At 33.6% G+C, this 9,432-nt stretch overlaps 1 non-coding gene across 1 annotated transcript; it reads left to right on the forward strand.

Annotated features, from left to right (window-relative positions):
* The first annotated feature begins 1,610 nt into the window (after window positions 1–1,610).
* Window positions 1,611–1,682, forward strand: TRNAT-UGU (transfer RNA threonine (anticodon UGU)). The gene has a single exon. It is a non-coding gene; the product is annotated as a tRNA-Thr (tRNA).
* Window positions 1,683–9,432: the final 7,750 nt, after the last annotated feature.

Here is a 9,432-nt window from a genome sequence, read left to right on the forward strand (position 1 = left end):
CAAAAGAGTACAAATTGCAACGGTAGGTGTCCTTTATGTGGCATTTTAGTTTCTAATGACTGGCTGGTAGACAACACATTAATGTAGAATTGTGCGAATGGTTACTACAAAGTGACCTTTTCAGGCGGTCTTTGGTTCCTGTTCGTCGTGTTTGCCGTGTCATCTTACCAGCGCGTCACCAGAATAAAAGTTTTCGCAAGAAAAAAGTCGGTGGTAAAATTCCTAAGAAAATTAATTATCTTCATAGACATTCCGATCTGAGAGCGATAATTTTTAATAAAGAAATGTCTTTATAACTATAACTTCAACATTCAAGAAAATCTCGTATTTTGATATTATTGCGATATTATTCATAATTAAATATAGTTACAATTACGAAGCAGAAGAATAACACAGAAAAAAGTTTTAGTTATTTGTTCAATTAAATTCATTAATGTTTTTCCTTAGTATAACTATGTCGATAATTTATTTTTTATTTCAAATACCTTCTAACCACATAAACATTTTCATCGATTTTGATATTTTTAAACAAACGAGAGAAGAAATCCACGACTAAATTGTAATAGTTTGAATGTGAAAATATGAAATCCAACTGGAAGGATAGCACTTACAACATTTAGGTTACTAGACCAGTACTCTACTACTGCTCCTTATAGCACTGTACGATTGTTTTTTTAAACATATAATTTATAGAGAAAAATATGTAGGTTGGGTATGTGCTGAGATAAGTACCTTGCATTTTATTCAAGCGATGCATATAACACAACTAAATAATTGCAATATTGATATTCTAATATAATTAAAGCTTAGACACAACAACTTTAGTTTAAATGAATATTATTTCTATTGTAACTCCTAAATGAGAAAGTAGATTCGAAGAAAGAATATTCTATTGATCTTCGATGTTCCTGTCGCTTGGGAAAAGTGTTAAGGTTTTTCTGTTTTAATCATCTTGTTAAATAATTTGTGAAAAAAATTATGTATATCGTAAGAGTCTCACAAATAAATGTCTATAAAAGGATTAGCACCGGTTTCTTCGGTTTTTAAGATGGTTTATTTTATGATATATGGCTGTACTTTTTGATCAGATGACCACCTTCGTAAACAGATACATTCGTGTACCACCATTTTCAATGATGATTTATTAATGTTTCAAAAACATTCTTCACACAGGTGGCAGGTTGATATTTATGTGTAGAAAAATCTAAAGAATAAAATTCAAATAAATGCTTTCTTTATGCAGTGTTTGGAGAAAAGCAAACACAATTGAACTACTGTGTTTGCCACCTCCACTAGTTGCACAGCCGAATATCTGCTGACTTACGATAATAAAAACCGGGTTTCGATACCCATTGTGGGTAGAGCACAGACAGTCCGCGGTGTATCTTTATGCGTAATTTAAAACAACAACTTTTATATACTGAACAGAGGAGAAAACAGTATAATACCTTACTGTTGAAAATGTTGTCGAAGAGGTGTTCTCAATAATATATTTTCTTTACATGTGACTGTTTTAGCAATGCTAAAATAATCCACTGAACGATAAGCGAATATTGAATATACTGTATAAGATTAAAGAGAAATAATGCGTTTTTAAGCGGTATGTACGAGCCATCATAGCTCAGGGGTAGAGCACTGGTCTTGTAAACCAGGAGTCGTGAGTTCGAACCTCACTGGTGGCTTGTATATCTTGAACTTGACGGATACTTTTATTTTCATCACCTGCAATTGAACAAAATAACATAATTTTATTTTACGATAAATATGACGATACATTATTTTTCATAAAATTTAAATTTTCAATAAAAGCGACATTGTTATTTAAAAATATAAACTGCGTTTTCTCTGCTGCTATTAATTTTATAGAGCGTGTGGAAATCAATATTTCCCAAACTGCTTGAAGTATAACCCTGTTTTTGATATATCTATTATAAAATTCTAAAATTAATATAAATCACAAGTTCGACTTTACTAAAGTTGATAAATGCTGTAGATATGGAGAGAAAAAAGAATTTTTGTTCGAAAACATAATGTGGACACTACTTTCAGCCTTGTTTCTTTTCTGAGAGCCCGTAGATTTGCTAATGTTATTTTTCTGGTTAGCAGTAGATTGTAAAAGTCATTTATGTTATTGGTGTTATTGTTGTTAATATTGACTAGAAAATATGGTTTGTATAATTCTGTGTTATTTGTTACATAATTATTTACTGTATTGAAAAAATAGGTGTTCACGTCTGGGTCGTTGTGTTTTGAAAGTGTTTTGTAGTTGTTGTCTGAAGGCTTCTGGGTTTTCTTTGTCGGTGTGTGCTAATGCGTTATTTTGTTCTTATGTTGGGTATTTTCTTGTTGTGGCTTTATTAGTGAGTCTTTTTAGGTGCGACCAAAGCTCTCTAGGGTCGGTTTTTCCATTTAGTTTGCAGCAGAAATTGTCCCATTTTTCTTGTTTTAACAATTTAATTTCTGCTCTGATTTTATTTCTGATACTGTTTAGTTGTGTTTTGATTTTTTTATCTCTTGTTGCCATGAACTATCTTCTTAATTGTCTTCGTTGTTTTATGAGTGTTATTAGTTGTTTGTTTGATTTCCATGCGTTATTTGTAGCTATGTGCTGCTTTTAGTAGGCACTCCGTGATTATTTGACTACAGCTATCAAATTCTACTTTGTTGTTGGCTGTATGCTCAACATTTTCTGGTAATATGTTGTCTAATTCTTACTCACATTTTTGCCAATTAGCTTCTTTCTAGTCGAATTTGTCTTCTTTAAAGGTTATATCTTTATGGGGGGGCGAGATCGAAAGTACACCATATTGGTAGAAGATCACTGTCAACATCTTTTCCCACGTTAAAATTTAATAACTTTTTTTTTTAATATTAAAGATGTCACTTGTATTTGTAGCATGCGTGGTATGCGTAGGTTCACTGTCCTTTATTGGGGCGATGCTATTTCATCAATGAATTGCAATAGGTGTCTTCCATTTGTGTTTGTGGATTTACGCCAAAGTTTTTACGTTTACTATTTAGATCACCTATTACCATTGTATTTTGGTTGTGGGAAAGATGTTGTGGAATAGGTTTATGTCAATACATTTGGTTGGTGATATATCTACTATAAAATACTTAAATTAATATAAATCCCTAGTTTGACTTTACTAAAATTGATAAACGCTGTATATATGGAGTGAAAATAGAAATTTTTTGTTCGAAAACATAATGTAGACACCACTTCCAGCCTTGTTTCTTTACTTTCTTAGAACCCCCTAGTTTTTGGCTGGAAAATATAATATTTACATTTGGATTCAACGTTTTCCTGCATTCTTTTAATGGTCCCTATTCCTCCTTTTCCAATTAACAGTTTTTACTGATCTTGTTCCAAAATGTATCTGACTCTGATCTCGTTGTTTAGAATTGCTTGTTTGTTTCGAATTTCTCGCAAACTACATGAGGGCTATCTGCGGTAGCCGTCTCTAATTTAGCAGTGTAAGACTAGAGGGAAGTTCAGCTTGTCATCACCAACCACCGCCAACTCTTCGGCTACTCTTTTACCAAGGAATAATGGGATTGATTTATCACATCATAACGGTCCCGCCACTGAAAGGGCGAACATGTGTGGTGTAACGGGGATTCGAACCCCTGACCCTCAGATTACGATTCGACTGCTTCAACAATTGACCACGTCTCGGAAAGCGTTCTGCTTCAAGAAGGAATAAAACAAAAATTAAGAGTAGCCAATTGGTTTTTTTTATTTATTGCTTTTCAAATTTATTTATTTTATGGTGTTACAGCCTTCAAAGTACATAATTATGCTCGTGATTTAAGGCACGAGCACCTTTTTTTACTGACGTCACAACAGTACAAATTGCAACGGTAAGCGTCCTTTATGTGACATTTTAAATTCTAATGACTGGCCCGGGAGACAACACATTAGTGTAGAGTTGTGCGAATGGGTTATTCCTTCAGGTGACTCCTTCAGGCGGTCTTTGGTTTCTGTTCGTGGAGTTTGTCGTGTCATCTTGCACGTGCGTCGCCGGAATAAACGTTTTCGGCAAGAAAAAAAAGTCGGTGGTAAAATTCCTAAGAAATGAATTATCTTTATAGACATTCCGATCTGAGAGCGGTAATTTTTAATGAAGAAATATTTTTAGAACTATAAGGACCATATTTAATAAAAGTGATATTCTGTAATGGTAAGTAAATCTAGTGTATTGATATCATTGTGATATCATTTTTTACTTAATTTTGTTACTATTACGAAGCAGAAGAATAACACGGAAAAAGTTTTAGTTATTTGTTGAAGTAAACTGATTAAGGTATAATTATATCAATAATTTTATTGATAATCTGAAACACCTTCTGAACGCATAAACTTTTTAATCGATTTAGATACTTTTAAACTTTGATGTTTCGTAAGTAAGGGTAGCCTAATAAACGAGAGACGGAGTTTGTATTTTCTTATTACAAAGCCACATCGGACTCTCTGCTGAACCTACTGAGGTGAATCGAACCCCTGACTTTATCTTTGTAAGTCCGTAGACATACCGTTGTATTAGCGGGGGAAGTGAAAGAAGGAATCAACTATAAAATTTTAACAGTTTGAATTATATATCTATCACGTTATAACTGCCCCAATGTTAAAAGGGCGAGCATATTTGGTGTAACGGGGATTCGAACCTGCGACCCCGAAGGCCCCCAGTGGCTCGGCGGTATGTCTGCGGACTTACAACGCTAAAATATGGGTTTCGATATCCGTGGTGGGCAGAGCACAGATAGCCCATTGTGTAGCTTTGTGCTTAATTCAAAACAACAAGAACAAGAACAACAACAGCGACCCTGAGATTAAGAATTGAGTGTTTTAACTGGTCAAATGAGTCTGAGATTACCAGTGAAAAATAGCAGCTGAATTAATTATAAATTTATAATTTACTTTGAGGCTGCTAATTTAAAAAACCGGTAATTGACTTCTGTACTTTTAACCTTCTTCCCTGTGTTTGACAAATATTTTGGGCCCTCATTAGCGGCTGGATTGCATTATTTATGAAGAATGAACTAATGATATGGAAAAAAGTAGTGGTTATGAGTTCACTCTGTTCTGCTTAATAGTGCCTGATCAAACAAAAATATATTAAGTTAAAGGATGCAGGTCTTTATAGCAATTTCTTTATTTGTGTTTATTTAGATTAATATAAAATATCGCTTGAAGGTTTGTTTATTTATATAAGTAAGATAGTGCATTAGTTAAAATTATTTTAAATACTGATGTTGTATTATGAGCTTCAAAATATCGATAGATGCAGTGAACTGAAATAGCTTTCCATGTTTTTGAATTTTACATTAAAATGTAACGAAACAGAGTTTATAGACAAAGTTCTACTTGCTTTTTTTTCCGTTTCGGAAGTTATCTTCCAGTTGTTTATATCTCTTGAAACAATAAGATGTTAAATATTCACAACTTTGTCCAAGATGTTTGTATACTGTTAAATATTGATGTCATTGTTTACATGTATGGAGTAGTTACTAAGTAAATGTCCAAGCAGTAACAGAGAAGATAGATGTGACCGGATAAATATACACGAGTTGTTTTTCTGGTCCATATAAGTTGTTTTGAGAATCTGTGCCTCCCGCTAGTACCCCGGTAAGTCTCCGGATTCACAACGGTGGGCTCGGCAGATAGTCCGATGTGGTTTTACTATAAGAAGAACAAACACATATCTGTTTGGTATAAAATAGTTTGTTTTTGGTATAGTCTTTTGTGAAATAATTTAAAGCTTCGTTCATACAATTTATCTGTGCTTGGTGTGGATGGAGTCCACACGCGCCAGAAATTATAGATCGTCAAATTGTTCGACTGTTCAGAAATGGTATGAAGCAAACTGAAATTTTCAGAACACCTCAGTGTACTGTTTCCAGAATCCTAGAACGTCTCGGATTACAGGAAACGCTGTTTCAAAAAAGTATAGTGGTAAACGTCGGAAATTGTTACCTGAGATTATCGTATTTTGGTGATTTTAACACATCAAGGTTAAAAGAAGTCTTGCAACCCATTAAGACAGGAATAGCATGAACACGTTTATTACAGGGTATTCAAAACAACTTGAATAGGAAGCCGACTAAACAAGATTATTTTGCAAGAACGGTTGTCTGAAATCCGATATTAACCAGAATTCACAGCTCTCGCCGTGCTACTTAGCCAAAACGGCATGCCAACTTACAGTTATGACACTGGCGACATGCCAACTTACAGTTATGACACTGGCGCATGTCATCTTTCAGAAGAGTCTTGTTTGTGGCTTGTTAAAGCTGGTGGTAGGATTCGTGTTCATTGTTTGCCTGGAAAACAAATGTGGGTAGACTGTTTCCTAAGGGAGGTGGCGCAGAACATGTTTGAGCAGTTATTGATTATGGGAGATAAACCGCTCTTCATATCTTCCGGAGAAACACCAATGGTGCCTTCTAAAGGCATAATGTGAAGACAATATTTCTGCCATATGCTAGGGAAAGGTTTAGCAATAATTTGTGATCCAGGATGACAATGCCAATGCCCACACTGCTTGTACTGTACAGGATTATCTCGACTGGGAGAACGTTACAATAATGGTATGGCCATCAAAGTCTCCAGGTTGTAATTTCATTGAAAACTGTTGAGCAGAACTGAGCCTTAAAATTTCTAACCACAACCAGCTACTGTAGCTGAGTTACACCACTTTCTAGTGACAAATTGGGATGAAATCACAGTGGTTTATATCAATAACCTCATCGACAGCATGCCACGTCATCTTTGGAGGTGAGTAGAATAAGAGGAGGACCAAGTACTTTATGTTAAATATGAACTGATATAAGATTATAAACGCTCTTGATAATAACTTGATATTATATTTTGTTTTGGTAAGGTTTTGTTCTGATAGGTAAAGTTCTGAATTACACATCTTTCTGCAGGTGTCTGATAAAATTGTTTGCTTTTCTAATAAATCGATGATGATGTGTCTAGAACTTGTCTCATTATACAGATTATATACTTAGATGTTTAATACAATGTTTTTCAGCTTGACATATTAAGTTTATTTATATTCCATCTTAATAATAACTATCCTATTCGTTGCAAAATATACAAACATTTTGGTCAAGACTGTATTTCAAGTTTAGATTTCTGTGAAATATTTCAGAATAAAGTAACTACCAATCCCAAGATGAAATATTTTTTAGATTTATGTTTAATTATACGCAGTTCGGATAAAGTTATATTAATTTGTAATCTGAAACCTCTGGACAATTACCTACACTACTAAGAAGATGGAGAGGAAGTTGGAAAATTTTGCGTAAAACTATACACATGAAATTTGCGTATAACCGTTCCTAATTTGGAGTACAAAGGAATCACTTCAAAGTGATAACTCATATAAAATTAAAGGATACCAATATGTATCCTATATACAGTTATAGGATATCATTATGTATGATATATACAGCTAATAAGTTGTATTTCAGTTATCTAATAATTTATAATATTGAATTGAGAGGCGTAACTTGTTTCATAACAGAGATTTTGGCATTGCTAAAGTTATAATATTAGAAATTTCGATTACACTTTTATTGTTCAGAATAATATATATCATCTATAAAAATTCATTGTCAATATGCAAAAATGCCAAGTTACGAAAAGAGTTCAACAATATAAAGTGGAGATTTCAGACAGATAAGTTGAGTTAGAAACAATATAGAAATTTTTTTGTACTTGTGTAATGTTAGTAGTGTAAGACTAGAGGGAAGGCAACGAGTTATCACCAACAACCGTCAACTCTTTGGCTACTCTTTTACCAATGAAGAGTGGAATTGACCGTAACCTTAATACTCCCCACGGCTGAAAGGGCGAGCGTGTTTGGTGTATTGGGTATTCGAACTCGTGACCCTCAGATTACGATTCGACTGCCTTAGCCACCTGACCACGTCTGTAAAAGCGTTCTGCTTCAATGGTAAATACAACCAAAATTAAGTGTAGACAATTGTTTTTTTATTTATTGATTTTCAAATTTATATGTCTTAAGGTGTTACAACCTTCTGAGTTCATAATTATGCTGGTGATTTATGGCATGAGTACCTTTTTTAATGACGTCACAACAGTACAAATTGCAACGGTAAGCGTCATTTATGTGACATTTTAGTTTCTCATGACTGGCTGGAAGACAACACATTAGTGTAGAGAAATATATATGTAAAATCGGCTCGTTTGGGTTGAGAAAATATTTTACGTAGAAGAGCGAACAACGTTTCGACCTTCTTCGGTCATCGTCATGTTCATTAGTGTAGAGTTGTGTGAGTGGTTAAAATAGGTGATCCTTCCAGGCTGTCTTTGGTCTCTGTTCATTGAGTTTATCGTGTCATCTTACACGCACATTACTGGAATAAAATCTTTCGGCAAAGAAACATCACGTTGATAAAATGACAAAGAAAATGCCTTTAGACATTTTATAGACATCTTTATAGACATTCCGATCTCAGGGAGCGATAACTTTTAAGGAAGAAATGAGTTTAGAACTAAAACTATGTAATAAAAGTGATATGCTAGAATTGTAAGTAAATCTAGTATGTTGATATCATTGTGATATCATTTATAATTTAATATTGTTACAATTACAAAGAAAAAGAATAACACGGAAAAAAGTTTTAGTTATTTGTTCAAGAACATTTGTTAATGCTTTTCCTTAGTATAATTATATGAATAATTTAATTGGATTATCTCAAATACCTTCTAAACGAACTAAATTTTCATCGATTTCGATATTTTTATACTTTCAAGTTTTGTCCGTAAGGGCAACATAACAAACGAGAGGTGGAATCCACTTCCAAATTTTACTAGTTTGAATGTTAAAATACGAAATCCAACTGAGAGGATCGAACTCATAACATTTGGGTTACTAGACCAACACTCTACTACTGATTTTAAAATTTATGCTTGCATTTTAAATATATGATTTATAGAGAGTAATATTTACCTTACGTAAGTGTTAACATAATTAAGAGGCTTCTTGTACAGGTGATGCATATAACACAATGAAATAACAACAATATTCATATTGAATCATAATCAATGCTTGAACACAATTGAACTATTATATGTGTCGCCTCCACTAGTAGCACAGCGGAATGTCTTGCAATAACAAAAAACCGGGTTTCCATACCCATGGTGGGTGGAGCACAGACAGTCCGCGGTGTCGCTTTACGCTTACTTTAAAACAACAACTATTATATATCTGAACAGAGGAGAAAACAGTACAATACCTTACTGTTGGAAATGTTGTCGAAGAGATGTTCTTAATATTATATTTTTTTTACGTGTGATCGTTTTAACAATGCTAAATTAATTCACTGAACAATAAGCGAATATTCAAAAAACTGTAGAAGATTAAAGAGAAAGAATGCGTTTTTTAAAAAAAAGTATAA

The sequence above is a fragment of the Tachypleus tridentatus genome, chromosome 1 (assembly GCF_004210375.1).
Source record: "Tachypleus tridentatus isolate NWPU-2018 chromosome 1, ASM421037v1, whole genome shotgun sequence".
NCBI classification, from domain to species: Eukaryota; Metazoa; Arthropoda; class Merostomata; order Xiphosura; family Limulidae; genus Tachypleus; species Tachypleus tridentatus.